Source organism: Lemur catta, chromosome 1 (assembly GCF_020740605.2).
Source record: "Lemur catta isolate mLemCat1 chromosome 1, mLemCat1.pri, whole genome shotgun sequence".
In the NCBI taxonomy this organism is placed as follows: Eukaryota; Metazoa; Chordata; class Mammalia; order Primates; family Lemuridae; genus Lemur; species Lemur catta.
The window spans coordinates 173,218,303-173,233,511 of record NC_059128.1 but is presented as its reverse complement, the minus strand read 5'-3'; the positions used below and the strand labels follow the sequence as shown (position 1 = coordinate 173,233,511).

The 15,209-nt window shown below is 42.0% G+C and overlaps 1 protein-coding gene across 10 annotated transcripts in view; it reads right to left on the bottom strand.

Moving 5' to 3' along the window:
• The window catches only part of ZBTB38 (zinc finger and BTB domain containing 38), a 140,522-nt gene that overhangs the window by 102,909 nt on the left and 22,404 nt on the right, over positions 1-15,209 (bottom strand). The window contains exon 1 of one of the 10 annotated variants that reach the window (XM_045539338.1): positions 5,125-5,219. The exons of the other annotated variants lie outside the window; for them this stretch is intronic. The gene's annotated coding sequence lies outside the window, so the exon portion shown is untranslated. Of the gene's footprint in view, positions 1-5,124; positions 5,220-15,209 lie in introns of those variants that run through there. 10 annotated transcript variants of the gene reach the window in all.

Genomic DNA, 15,209 nt, shown 5'->3' with positions numbered 1-15,209 from the left:
GGCTGACCACGAGCAAGTGACGACATGGGTGTCCAGAGAGCCACAAGGATTGGACGTGTCAGGAAGGCTCCCTTTAGGAAGGGGTACTGAGAGGAAACCTTTGCCCATCCAATTTCCTGATTTCAGTGGGCTGGAAGAGTGAGGAAGGGAATGAGAAGTTCTGGGGAAGGAGAAGCTACTTGGACAAAGGGACAGAGATGAGAATGGTCCTCATGCGGTTAGAGCTGGAGGGTGGGACCAGCTTGTGGGTAGCTTTCCCTGCTGGGCACAGGAGTTCAGGCAGTTGGGTTTTGAGCTTGGGAATTACGTGCTGAGAGCAGGATTTAAGGGGGATTAGCAGGCAGCTCACATGAGCTATTCTGAGTGTTCAGGGTTCTGTGGGTTAGTAATGATTTCTTTGTAATAATGCTTATGGTATATTTTAAAAGTTGACTTTGAGATGCAAGCATTGTGTGTATTGTTCACGGAACTTCTAAAGAGGTTTATACCTTGATACGACTTAATCCTCAATATTAGTAAGATGGTGAAGGGATTATTGACTTATGAAATCAACAAGTCCAATCAAGAGGGTCTGGGTTGAAGAAATTTGGGATAAGACCAGATACCCAAGTGTTGATTTCATAAGCTGGTTATGAATTGCTGCAGAAGTTGGCTGATGACCATGTTGTTCCACAAGACCACACTTGCAGGAGGAACAACTGCGGTGTCCCTGAAGATAATTGCTGGTTTCCAGGATGGCGTCCAAGAAACTGCCCCAGTCAGTGGTAACAGTGAGCCAAGACCATCACAAGACACCTGGGAGCAATCTCACTGTACACAACACCTAATTTACCATGTTCATTTGTTCGTTCCCTCATTCACTTATATTCAGTCATTCATTCACATATTTGTATCTGCTGAGGCACTGTGGCAGGTGTAGGTTTCAGCAATGCCAAGGAGAAACAGACATGCACACAATGATGGCAGTCCTGAGCCACTGTTCTCGCTCTCCTTCCTCCCCCACTCTCCCCCACCACCCCCTCGCTCTGGAAAACAGAAACATCTATTGTATCGGTAAGCAATTTTTTCTCAATTTTCTTCCATGAGTTCTCATGTCAACTTTTGCTTTTTGGTTAGTAACAAGAGGGAAGACATTCAGAGAGAAATTTCTAGAAGGCCTTACTTTACCTTCTAAGGAACATGGGCTGGGGGACGTCATGAAGTAAGTGATACCAAATGGAACAGACTAAAAAGGGGGGATCACTCTCAGGAGAAAGGGCTCAGAACTTCCTGAAAGAGGACAGGAGGAGGGCTTGGCTTGGAGAAAAATAGAGAGGAAGAGAAAAGGTAAAGATGACCGAAGCAGAGAGATTGATGGGGAGAGGAAAAGAGAGAGCATCTGGGCCTGAGAACCCCTGGTGAGCAGAGGGATTTGGGGCAAAAGGGCTCTTGTCTAACTGGAGGAAGAGGTGCCATGTGTTAAGCCATGAGACCTCCTCGCCATGGCCGGTGCTCTGCTAGTTTTCAAGGCTTTGGAGTCGAGGGGGGCGGGGTTAGTGTTTCTTTTCTCCTTTCCTTTCCTTTTTCCTTCCCTCCACTCCTCTTCTCTTTTCTTTTCTTTTCAAGTGCAAACCAGTATTGCTAAAACTGAAGGCAACCTGGTCTTATCTGGGGCGGGTGCTCATGTTACCCTCAGTTTTACAGTCAAGTTTGCTCAGACTTCCTGTCTGTGCATGGATGTTCCATGTCCGAGCTCATTGGCCTGAGAGCTTGTCATGATCGGGGACATGACTTTTCTGGCTGTGGCATGGAGTGGCCCAGCTCAGTGTGGCTGCTCCTCCATCTGGGAAGATACAGCCTTTACTCTCTACTCTGCTTGGAGAGCTGCTTTGTGGTAAAGGTTGTACCTCTGGCCCACCCCATTGTGCATGTATTATGCCTAGAATTCATTTTGGCTTTGAGTTCTTCCCTACCTCCCCTCATCCACATGTGCCATTGACCCTCTCATTTTCTCCCATTCTTGCCTTCTTACACATCTTTCTTTAGATGTGAAGCTGTCCTTGTCTGTACATCTTCACTCTAAACGCGCTCTGAATCCTACCCGTTCTACAAAATTCTGATTCTGAGAGTTCGAATTATCACTGTTTTTTTCATAGTCTATACACACCTCGAGGACAGAGACATGTTTCTTTGTGTATACTGAGAAAGAGGCAGGTGCTGGGATTGTACTTCCCCAGATAACCAAACCTCCCCTACGTCACTCAGTTCAGCCTCCCTCCCCATTTCCTAGCTCCTTTTCCTGCTTTATTTTTCTTTACCACCCGATTCAAACACATTAATTTATTGAATTGCTGAATCTCTGTCTCCCATCTTCCCCTGGGATGTAAGCTTTATGAGGGCAAGGACTCTGTATCTCTAGACCAAAACCGTGCCTGGCATAAATGCCTACTGGGTAAATGGATTGATTCCTGGTAGGACTCAGGTGCTCAGTCAATATGGATGAATTAAACAACCAGAAGTACATTTCCAGAAACATAACCTTACCAAAACAAGCCTTTCTCTGAAATCTCCAGCAATCTGAGGTTCAAATAGTATCTTTTCTTTCCCTCCCATGGATTAAACAAGCCTTCAAAAATATAAGCTTAACTCAGATATAATAAATATTTAGATACAGATTATAATTAATGCTTGATATTTTCAACTTGTAATATTGAATCTGAGAGAAGCAAAAAGGGAAAATCAATGATAAACATTTTCATACAACTAAAGAGAATTATTGATAATTTTCTCTTTGCAAGACAATTTTTATTTTGCTTCACTGGACTTGAACCACAAATTTAAGATGGCATTTGGAATGAATGTATGTCATACGCTTTTCTTTAAAATTGTGAATTATATATCAGAAGACTTCATAAAACACGTATGCACCATTTAAAGGATAAGGATAAAGCAAGCAACTGGTTAATTGTCTCCTATGTCAGAAAACAGAAAAGCCAGCTCTCTCAGAGCCCCTAGTGTCCCCTCCCTGAGTCCTGAGCACAACCACCTGGTCCCTGCCCCAGAGATAACACAACCCTGATTTGTGTGATAATCTTACACTGAATTTTCTTTATAGTTTTACAACACATGTTTTATCATTTTTATCAAATTACATTTTTTCAAAATAACAATGTACATTATTACAAAAAAATAAATAAAAGCAATAGTTTCCTGTCTTTCCCAGTACCACTGTACAGAGGTAACCATTCCTCACCTTTTTAGACATTTCTTCTGATATATATCACCGTGCCATTAAACAATATGCTTATATTGCTTGTGCATGCTGTATCCATTTTAAGAGAGTGGGGGGGGAGAAATGTTCTTACCAATAGAATGAAAATTTGAATTTTCCTTAGCAACACTGGATGCTAGAAGGCATTGGAAAAATTTTTCAATGTTCCAAGAAAAAAAATTATTTTCAAACTAAAAATTTACTTTCGGCCAAGGTATCAATGAAATGTGGTAATTGAATAAAAGGTAAAATAAAATTTATCACCTACACATTCTTTCTAAAGCAGTTACCTGATACTACCCAAAGCAATTCACAGATTCAATGTAATCCCTACCAAAATACCAATGACATTCTTCACAGAAATAGATTTAAAAATTCTAAAATTTATACAGAACCACAAAGACACTGAATAGCCAAAGCAACCAAAGAACAAAGGTGGAGGCATCACACTACCTGACTTAAAGATTTATTACAAAGTTATAGTAACCAAAACAGCATGGTACTGGCATAAAAACAGACACGTGGACCACTGGAACAGAATAGAGAACCCAGGTATAAGGCCGCATATTTACAACCAACTCATCATTGACCAAGGTGCCAGGAACTTACAATGGGGAAAGGACAATCTTTTCAATAAATGGTACTGGGAAACCTGGAAAACTATATGCAAAAGAATGAAGCTATACCCCTATCTCTCACCATATATAAAAATCAAATAAAACTGGAGTAAAGACTTGAATCTTAGATCTGAAACCATGAAACTACTAGAAGAAAACATTGGAAAAATGTTCCAGTCTGGGTAAAGATTTCTTGTGTAAGATCTCAAAAGCACAGTAACCAAAGTAAAAATGGCTACATCAAAGCTTCAGCACAGCAAAGAAAACAATCAGCAAATAGACAACCCATAATGGGAAGAAATATTTGCAAACTATCCATCTGACAAGGGATTAACAACTAGAATATATAAGGAGCTCAAACAACTGAATAGCAAATAAATAAATAAATAAATAAATAATGCAAGTAAAAGTGGGCAAAAGGTCTGAACAGACATTTCTCAAAAGAAGACATACATATGGCCAACAGATATATGACAAAATGCTCAACATCACTAATCATCAGAGAAATGCAAATCAAAACCACAATGCAATATCATCTCACCCTAGTTAAAATAGCTTGTATCAAAAAGACAGGCAATGCTGTGTTCTAGACCTGGAAATTAGTAAATAAAAAAAAAAAGACAGGCAATAAAGATAGGAGAACCCTTGTACACTGTTGGTGGGAATGTATATAAATTAGTACAGCTACTACGGAGAACAGCAAGGAGGTTCCTCAAAACACTAAAAATAGAACTTCCATATGATCCAGCAATTCCACTACTGGGTATATATCCAAAAGAAAGAAAATCAGTATATGGGAAAGATATCTGCACTCCCATGTTTATTGCAGCACTATTCACAAGAGCCAAAGTATGGAACCAACCTAAGTGCCCATAAACAGATGGATACATAAAGAAAATGTGGCACATATACACAATGGAATGTTATTCAGCCATAACAAAGAATGAAATCCCATCATTTGCAGCAACGTGGAGGGAACTGGAGGCCATTCTGTTATGTAAAATAAGACAATCGCAGAAAGACAAATATCACATGTTCTCATTCATATGTGGGAGCGAAAAAAAGTTGACCTCTTGAAAACAGAGACTAGATTAGTGGTAACCAGAGGCTAGGGAAGGGGAGGAGGGAAGGAGGAAAAAAAGAATATAAATATACTTATTACCACTGATCTGTACACTTAAAAATGGTAAAGATGGTAAATTATACTAATGTATATTTTACCTCAATAAAAAAATAAAATAAATTTTAAAAAGTTACCTGAGGATCTGCTTCAGCAAATTGAGGGAGTAAGACCAGAAAGAGCAAGGAGTGGGCTCCGGCAAGCAGTGTGATCTAGCAAGGACCCTGGTGGTTTCTGTGCAGGAGCCCAGAGAGCACGATGTCCACCTTGGAGCAGAGGAGATCTCAGGGACAAAGAAGAGGATTTGATGGAGTACCTGATTACATAAGGAGATTAGATAAACTTGAGGGATAAAATCATGGCAAAGATTCTCAAAAAGGCAAGTACAAACTTCAAGCGTAAAAAAAAAAACCCAGAAAATTATACAAGAAAAGAAATGTAATCAGAGTAATTACTAACTTTACAGTAAACAATATTTTTTTTCACGGTCATAATAACGTAAACCCTGTTACTTATTTTCAACTCCTAGACTAAACCTATAGAGAGAGCAAAAAAAGACTTAGTTTTGATCACAGAACAGATTACAAATGTCACAGAGCACATTTTCTTTATCCCCAGCATGTAAATGTAATGGTTCTACATCTAGTGGACTCTTGTCCTGCAGCTCTGGGAAGTGTCTTCTCTTTCTCATTATCCATTTCCTCTTTCTGTCCCTACTACCAGTCAGCTGTGAACATCCTGGATTAGCCCTCTGTGACACCTTTCTTTTCTCTAACGATTGCCATCTCTTTGTCCTTCTGTTGAAAATACATATAGATACAGATATATATTTACAAATGTGTTTTACTGTCCAAGGGCTCTTTACATTTCTCCCATTATTTTTTTCATTGCATCTTGTTCTTTTATGATGCAATATCTTCTCAGATTTCTCTGAGGATGCTCCTTGGGGGCTTCTTTTTTCTCTTTGGTTTCCTGTCTTTACTGTTTCCTTGGGTCATTCTTTGTTTATTTTTATGTATCTTTCATGTTGTGGCCTTTCTTCCAAGGCCTCCCCTGGCCTTCCTCAGATATCTTTACTTCAGAATGAGGCAATAAGATGTTAATTTGTTTTGTTGTTTTTTGTTGTTGTTGCTGTTTGTTTGTTTTGTACCTGGACGGGGCTTATCAGTGGCGATTTGGCCCTGTGGTGATTTGGCTCTGCCAGTTACTTGCTGTGTGACCTCAGCACTCTGTGTGCTTCAGTTTCTTCCTAGAGTTGTTGTGAGCATTCAATGATATGTAATGTACTCATTACAGTGCTATATAACTATTTGCTGCTTCTATTACCTTTACTGTAATTACCTGGTAGGGACACAGCTACTCAGCTAGAGAACTCCTAAATGCCAGGATATCAGGGGTCTTATCTTTGGGGCCACTTCATTCATAAGGAGGAGAAAAAGGTTGTCAGGTTTCTCGAGGATAGGGGAGTAGAGGTAGGGGAGGGCCTATCTGGCTGCCCAGTGGGCTGAGAGGATAACTGCTCCCTTGTGGGATTTTATTAATCACCATAGTTTCAGCCTCATTACTGTCTCAGCCGATGTTCGTGAGTTGCCTACTCTTCCAAGTCTTGGATTGCAGAGATTTCCCTCTCTCTTCTACCCTCCTCCACCCCCACTCATATAATACAGGTTTGGCTTCCTTTATCCTCCTTCTTCTACTACCACTTCTCCATTCATTGTCTACCTTCTAGGAATTCTCTGAAATTGCTTATCTGCTGAGAGTCGCTTTACCATTACTGGATGTTAGCCACTTTTTAAATGTCGTTACTATCATTTTAGTGGGGTCTTGGTGAAGAAAAATCAAGCATGCTCATCTGCCATCTGCAATCAGACACTCATAGACTCTCTCGACAGACACAGTGCCAGGTTCTATGTGTGAAATCCCAGCTCTTTTTTGTGCTTTTCTTATACTTGTAGGGTCTGTTAAACTTGGGTTAGATGAAGAAGGAATGGAAGAAAGAAAATGGTAGCCAAAGTGACTTGCTTTAGTTGAGGGCCCTTTGTAGATACTCTACTAACGCATCCCCCTCCTGGAATGATCTGAATTTGCAGTCAGCAGGAGAGATTTTAGGCAAAAGTTCAGGAAAGACATTGCAAGTAATGATAAAAATAAATCATGTAAAGAGGAAAATATAATTACTTCCAAGTTCCAAAGTTATTATGAGCATTTCTTTTACTGTAACTACTACCAGATCCTTCCTCCATGGTGCTATTGCTGGAAGTCATTATATATATTAGCACAAGAATGAAAGGATTTCTGCAAAATACAGTAGTGGTTCCATTGTGAATAACAATCATTTGCTGGCTTATGATTCACTATTTCCATTATATTTATCATATGAACATATTAAGTAAAATTAGGCCACTTCTTTGAAGCTCAAGATGGTGGAATTTGTAAGCATTTATGACATTTAAACATTTTAAAATTTTACTGGCAAGTAAAAATAACTTCAATAGAATAAGAACTACCCTTCAAACAAATAATTACAAATAATAATAGATTGGTAATCACACCCTGATTAAGGAATTTGCTAATAGCTAGTCTATGTTAAAGGAAGATGTGTTTTAACCATGACATATGTATCAGTCAGAGTCTGACCAGAACAACAGAAACTACTACATATTTATAACAGAGGGAATTTAATACATAGAATTGGTTACACAGGTGACAGAGAATCTAAGAAGTTTAGATTAGTGATGGCAGGAAGTCACTCCCAATCCTGGGCTGAAGGAACAATCTAGAGAGATGGTGTTACCATTGCCTGGGTTCTAGGGTCACTGATGGCAGCTGGAACCATGGTGGCCTTTCTGGCAGGTGGCTAGAGCCATGCCACTGTTACTGTCAGAGGCACCATCCAAGACTGAGAGGCTTAGGGAGACACCCTGGCCTTTTCCTTCCTCCTACCCTCCCACCCTTAGCCCATAAGTGCTTCTCATTGGCTGAGCCCAGCTGGCACGTAGATGACCTGGGAGCCTACTTTTGTGCTTGCGGGGGTCAGCCCCCACGAGATACAGGAAAGAGCAGGTAAAGGGTGAGGAATGGGTCTGAACACAAATAGGCCCACGACCTGTACGATATGTGTGCTATATTTTGCACAGCATGCTCATCCCTTCGGTTAAGTATATGCTGAGGAACTATGTATAACAGAGATCTATGTGTGCATGCCTCTGCAGCTCTGTGTGTGCTCAGATCAAATGAGAGCCACAGTCTTATCCAGTCGTGCCAGGACTGTCTTAATGAATTAAGATCGGGTTCAAATGAGCCATAAACTATTGCTAACATAGCTACCAATTAAATGATATTTTCAATTTTTTTAAGCCAGAAAGCGCATCAGCCAGCCCCCTTTGGACACGGAAACCATTTTCCTCCTCATTTTATCTCTAATCCTAACGCTAGGTGCATATGGTCTAAGATGCAAACTACAATTTCCATGACTGCATAAATGCCATGCACCCATACAGAATTCATCAACTGTATGACTTTTTAAACTGACACGTAAATTTAATATTCTTTGGTAGTTTTCATGAAAATGTAAACAAACAGCATTCTGAAACCCAGGCTTCACAAATAACAAAGAAGAACCGTTCTTCGATTCTTCCTTTATAAAAGCTACTGGTGCGAGGGTTGAACTGGCTGTTTTCCCTCACTAATTTCTGCCTGGCAGACGGCAGAATAAATCATTCGCAGCTGACAGTGCCTTCTTTCAGAGAGTCTGAAATCTACAGGGCATGTGGAGAAGGCTTGAGGTTTGGCTCCCTTCAGATGTAGCACTAAGCCACAAAGGAAACCCGGAGAGTGTGCGAGGCAGCCGGAGCGTTCTAGATGGCTGCCTTCATGGAGTGCGCCAGGCTGAGCCCAGCGGACACTGACTCATTTCCTATTTACCCTCATCGAGTGTCTCACCATAACTCTCCCTTTGTTCAGTAAGACCTTAAGCCAAAAGGAAATAAAAACACTGAGCTGTAGATTGTGCTGGCTTTTCCATCCTTACCTTTTGTTGCAATGGAATAATGGCTTGGATGAATGAAAGGGAACTATAATTTTAAATAATTATACCAGAAATGGGTAGAGAAGGGGGAAAAGGAGAAAGAGTGGAATCAATTACAGGGGGAGGGACTCGTGAAGAAATTTCCCCGGCCAATGGGAAGCGTTTATTTCAGTGCCCCTAAGCTCACCCCCACCCCAGCTTCAAGGTTATTCAGAGAGAAGATCTCCTGATAACAGCTTATCAGCTCTGGCTAATCACCAGGAGTGTTAAAATAGCTAGATGACCAGGCCAGTTAAATCAGACTCTCGGGGATGAGACCTGGGTAGCAGGATTTTTTAAAGGTGCCCTGTGATTTCAGTGTGCAGCCAGGGTGGAGAGTCTCTGAGGGGAGCCCCACCTTGGGCGTATCACGGCCAAATGTTGAAAGGCTGAACGGGGGAGTTTCAGAGCAAGTTTCAGAGAGATGCGATTGCTTTAACGGGAAGAAATCAGTCACTGTTTAGAGCAGTGGCGCCCAGCGGGGGGCTGCTCCAGGAAGTTTCTTCAGCCTTTGTAAGCCAGAAACTTCCCCTGCAGCCCTGCTGGGCACAGGCTTTGCCTTCCACTCACACCCCTGTGAGCAGAGGTTCCCAGTGGGGATGACCCTGTCCCTGGGGAGGCCTTTGGGAAATCCATGGGGGGTGTTTTCAGTTGCCATGGTGATTTGGTGGGTGAGGGCCTGGAAGGAAACTAAGCTGTCAGGGCCGAGGGAGGGGTGAGGGAGGAAACTAGCCTTGGAAACCTGCTGTATGTTCGGCACTATGGTGAGGACTTGAGAGAGGCTAAGGATGCCCAGCCTCCCCCCTCCACCACTGCAACACACACCCACACACATGCACTCGCGCAGCACAGCCACAGGCAGCTTTTTCTGAGCTTAGGGAGACGTGATGCGCCAGTGCAGGGAAGCTAAGGGGTGGAACCGTGGGGAGAGATGGGAGAATACTCTCCTTGCATAGCAAGGCCAAGAGAATTAGTTTACATGAAATAGGGTCAACGTTGAATTAACAGAAGCACTGTGAGTGTCATATGCAAACAGATGGGGCTGAGAAAAGAAAGGTCTGTCCTTGCAGCATGAGGTCTGCTTGGCGGTAGGGTGGGAGAGAATGAGCTGCGGTCTGAGTAGAACCCCCATTTCCCAACGCATGCATCCGTGCACCCCATGGGCCAGACCGTACCTCCTCCCAGCACAAGCAATTCATTGTCAGCTGTTCAGGGTTCTGCAACTAACCCCAAGTGCAGCCCTGTGGTCACTCCACACCTGCGTCCCAGGACCGGCCATTGCCAACCCTCCCAAAGCCATTTAAAAAAAAATTCTGCCATCCAGGAACACCGTATCTCCTTTTCCTACAGAAACCACCAGAGCTTTTTCCCAAACCAGACATCTATCCATCTTTTCATCCCACTCCTGCACAAAGTGTTATCCAGCTTCTTTCTTTTGCGAAAGTTTTCGGTAGCGCTTCTGGGAGAGCTTGATGACTGTTGGCAGTATACAATAAAGCCTAGATCCCTTGAGGAGAAGTGTCTGGAAATACCACCGGCCTGTTTACTCTCTCAGGAAGATGGGGATTACCTTTATCTTTCCCTAGGATTGACAGGAGGGCTGCTTGCAATATAGTAGCTGTAATAGAATAATGGCCCCAGAAGATGTCCACGTCCTAATCCCAAGAACCTGTGAATATGTTACTTTACGTGGCAAAAAGGGCTTTGCAGATGTGAATAAGATTATGGACCCTGAGATGGGGAGATTATTCTGGATTATCTGAATGAGCACAATATAATCACGAGGACTTAAAAGCAGAGAATCTTTCCCAACGGTAGTTGGTGAGAAAGAGACGTGACTGGGGGAGAAAGGTCGGGGGAAGAAACGATGCTGGCGTCTCACATGGAGGACAGGAGCCATGAGCCAAGGCATGGGGACGGTCTCTAGAAGTGGAAAGGGCAGGAAGGGGATTCTCCCCTAAAGCCTCCAGAATGAAACACACACCTGCAGGCACCTTGATTTGAGCCCAGTGGGATCCATGTAGACTTCTGACCTACAGAAGTGTAAGGCAGATGTGTGTTTCAAGCCACCGAGTTTGCGGTGATTTATTACAGCAGCAACAGAAAACTAGTACAGCAGCTGACTGACACAGTTGACACAATGCTGACTACAGTTGGAGATCTCCTGTCCTGCTATTGCTAGAATACAAAGTACACATGGGTTCTTAAGGTAACCAGGAGACATGGAATAGATTTTGTGCCTTGGACATACTAATTAGATCCAAGACCCTCAAAGTTCTCAGGATCTAAGTTTTCTCTCCTTTGTCATTAGAAGTCCTTGGGTGAAAAGGTTTAAGAATCACTGACAAGCGAATGGTGTCCTCATTCATGTAATTTACGCAGTGGAACACGTCACTGGGGCACAGAGACAAAAGAGACAACTAACGTGAATCTGAGCTGCGTAACCATCTCAAGGTTATATGATGTTTGGAGCATATCTGTGGCTATTTCTTTACCCAGAAGGACAGTTGTACTTTGATCCTTGCCTGGTCCTGGCTCCATTGAGGTTGCTCAAGATATTTGTCCATATCTTTGTGGCACTACCAGCCTGCCTGGAATCTTCAACCAACAGGCCGACCAGAAAACGAAGCTCCTGTGTGGACAGGAAGCCTATGCATGTTGTGACAGCATTAGGTGCCATCTTTTGGAATCTGAGGCCACCAAGGGAGAAACCTGTTTGATCCCCATTGTTCAGAGCCCTCCTCCTTCCCTATCTCCTGCCTCCCCACCTCCTGGGAGGAGTCCAGCTCTGGCTAACGGCGACTCCTGTTTTGGCCTCATGTCATGATCTAACCACCTAGGGTCTTTGTGTCTGCTTGTTGATGCTCCCCCCACCACACTGAATTTCATGACCTGACACCATGCCCACAAGTCCCCAAATGATGCTGCTGTCCTGCTCCCTTGGATGGACACCCCTTGGAATTTTGACATAGGTCGTAAGACGATTAAACTGGAGTTTGGCCCAACTCCTGGGGTCCTGGTTGCTGTGAACCACACATCTTCTCCCTGGGTGGGGAAGGATGGTCCCCGTTGCTGCCTGCTCTCTTCCTTGCTTTAAACTTCCTCCAACCCAGCAAGCTCCATGGTTGGTGTTCTCTCAAACAAATCCCAATAATACAATACGTCATTTCTAAAATGTAGGAAACTGATGGGAGATATTTTGCAGCTTTGTTTTTGCTGTTATATTCAATATCACAAACATACATACTTGCACACATTTGTCCTCAGTGGAGATGGAACACAGGTTTGTTCACGTTTATTCAATTTTTTTCACATCAAATAATTCCCTCTCACCCCCAGCTTAAAACAACTGTCCTCTCCTCCTCCTGACCTGAATGACTTGCCTGAGAGCTCTTGTTCACATTTTTCTTCTCTCCCTCCCTGAATTATTGCTTCTTTCAGCAACACCTTCAGTCTTTAGCTTCTTACTGGCTTCTCCCTGCTGCCTGTACACAAACCCAGATCTGTCCACTAAAAAGAAAGTTTCATTTGCCTCATTGCCCTCTCTAGCTTTCTTTCTTTCAAGACTAAACTTCTTGCATGAGGGTTTGTGCCCACTCTTCAGCCTCACCTCAATCCCCTCCATTCTGGGCGTTATACTCACTGCTCAACCTAATGCAGTGGCCTTTTTTCAGGTTTTGTTTGTTTGATTACTTTAGATTTTTCAAAGTTTTCAAATGGACAAAGAAGTAGAGAGAATAGTATAATAAACACATACATTCATTACTTAGATTTAATCACTGTTAATATGTTCTACAAGTGTTTCATTCATTTTTTTGCTAAATTAATATTCAATAAATTACAGACATTCTAACATTTCCCCCTGAAGTTATTCAGTATGCATTTATAAAAAAGCAAACATCTTCCTACATATCCAGAGTATCATATCACACCTAACAAAATTAACAGTAATTCTGTAATATCTTACACACATTTCACATTCCTATTATTTCCTCAATTATTCTGGAAATGTCTTTACAGCAGGTGGGTTCAGACCAGACTGCAGTCACGGATGTCCATTGTGTTTGGCGGTTGCGTCTTGGTCTTCAGCAACGACCTCACAGCGTTTGCCTCTGTTAAGCAGTTTCTTCCTGAAATCTTCCCTTGGTTTCCATAATATCAACTCTCTCTCTCTGTCTCTCTCTTAGTTTTCTACTCCCGACCATCTGTTTTCTTCAGACTTTTCCTTTGCTACTTCTCTTTTCAGTATTGGTGCTTCACAGGGTTCTGTCCTGGGATCCCCATTCTCACCTTAAACTTGCTTCTTAGGTAATTCTACTGAATAATATTCCATTGTATATATGGATATCACCTATTGTATGGCTATACCACATTTTCTTTTCCCATTTATCAGTTGATGGACATTTGGATTGTTTCTACTTTTTGGCTATTGTATGTTCATAATATGCTGCTATGAACAGCACTTGCATATAGTCATTTGTATTTGTATACAAGTTTCGTGTGGACATAAGTTTTCATTTCTCTTGGGTATATACCTAGGAGAGGAATTGCTAGGTCATACGCTAAGTCTATGTTTAACATCCTAGAGAACTGTCAAACTGTTTTCCCAAGTGGCTGTGCTGTTTTACAATCCCATCAGCAATGTATGAGTGTTGCAATTTCTCCACATCCTTGCCTACACTTGGTATTGTCTGTCTTTTTGATTATAGCTGTCTTAGAGGATGTGAAATGGTATCTCATTATGGTTTTGATTTTGATTTCCCTGATGGTTAATGATTTGAACATCTTCTCATGTGCTTATTAACCACTTATACATTTCCTTTGGAGAAATGTCTATTTAGACCCTTTGCCAGTTTTTCACTTGGGTTATTGTCTTTTTATGATTGAGTTGTACAAGTTTTATATATTCTAGATACAAGTCTCTTTTCAGAAATATGATTTGCAAATATTTTCTCCCCTTCTATGGGCTGCCTTAGGATGTTTTGTAATTATCTTTATACACATAGTTTTTGGCACAGTAGGCTAGCAACTACTAATTATTTATTTAATTCAATTGAATTCCTCATAGGTCTTTCACACAGTCTTTAATCATCTTTTTTACTCTCACTCAACTTCAATTTTCTTAGAGTATAAGAAAAATGAAGAATATGAGCAATTTCTACTGGACATAAGTATTATTTAAAATGCTAAATATAAGTGGCTTTTAAACAATAGATTTTAACAAATCACTTAACCTCTCCAGGCCTCAGTTTCCTCAGCTATAAATTGGAAAGAGGTTTTGGAGTTTGCACTTGATTATCTCTAAGCTTGCTTCTACTCTAACATTTAATAAGTTCAATAATAACAAAAGTCAAGACCATTCCTGGTGGCATACAGGGCTCAGAGCAAGTTCCTTAGAAAAATCACCATGTCTGCCTTGCTCACTGCTGTATTCCAAGCACAAAGCACTGTGACCTACACATAGTAAGTAACGAACTAAATAGTCCTGCTTAATCCCCATTAAGCTCATTAAGTCCTGCACTGGTAAAGATCATCAAGCTGTTGCTGACGCCCACATTTGCATCTCTAGCCAGGACTCTTTCCCCATTGAGTCGGTGAGTCCGTTTGCTGATCCAGCACTTCCACCTGCGGGTCTAATACACATCACAATTGTAATGTGTCCCCAAATAGAACTCTTCATTCCCCAGTCTGCTCTGAACTTGCTCCCCTATTCTGCACCCCATGCTAGGCTTTCCAATTTCAGTAAAATGGCACCACCGCCAATGAGATGCTCAGGCAAAAACCTAGGAATCATTTGTAACTGCTTAAAGGTTATCCAATTCATCAAAAAGCCTTATCAGTTCTACCTTCAGATCATACCCAAATCCAAGCACTTTGGACTCTCTGCACAGCTTATCACCTGGGCCCAAGCCACAGCCTTCTCTTCCCTGGCAGCCTCCCACCTGCTGCCCCCAAGTCTACTCTGCCCGACTTTCAACCTTTTCTCCACACAGCCCCCAGGATAATTCCCCCAAAACTTAAACCAGATCACACCACTCCTTTGTTAACTCTCCAAAGACTTCTTGTCACACTCAGAATCAATCTGATGTCCTAACCATGATAGGCCTAGAACAGCTCACACACTGGGTCTGGCTTCCTCTCTGATCTCACGTCCTC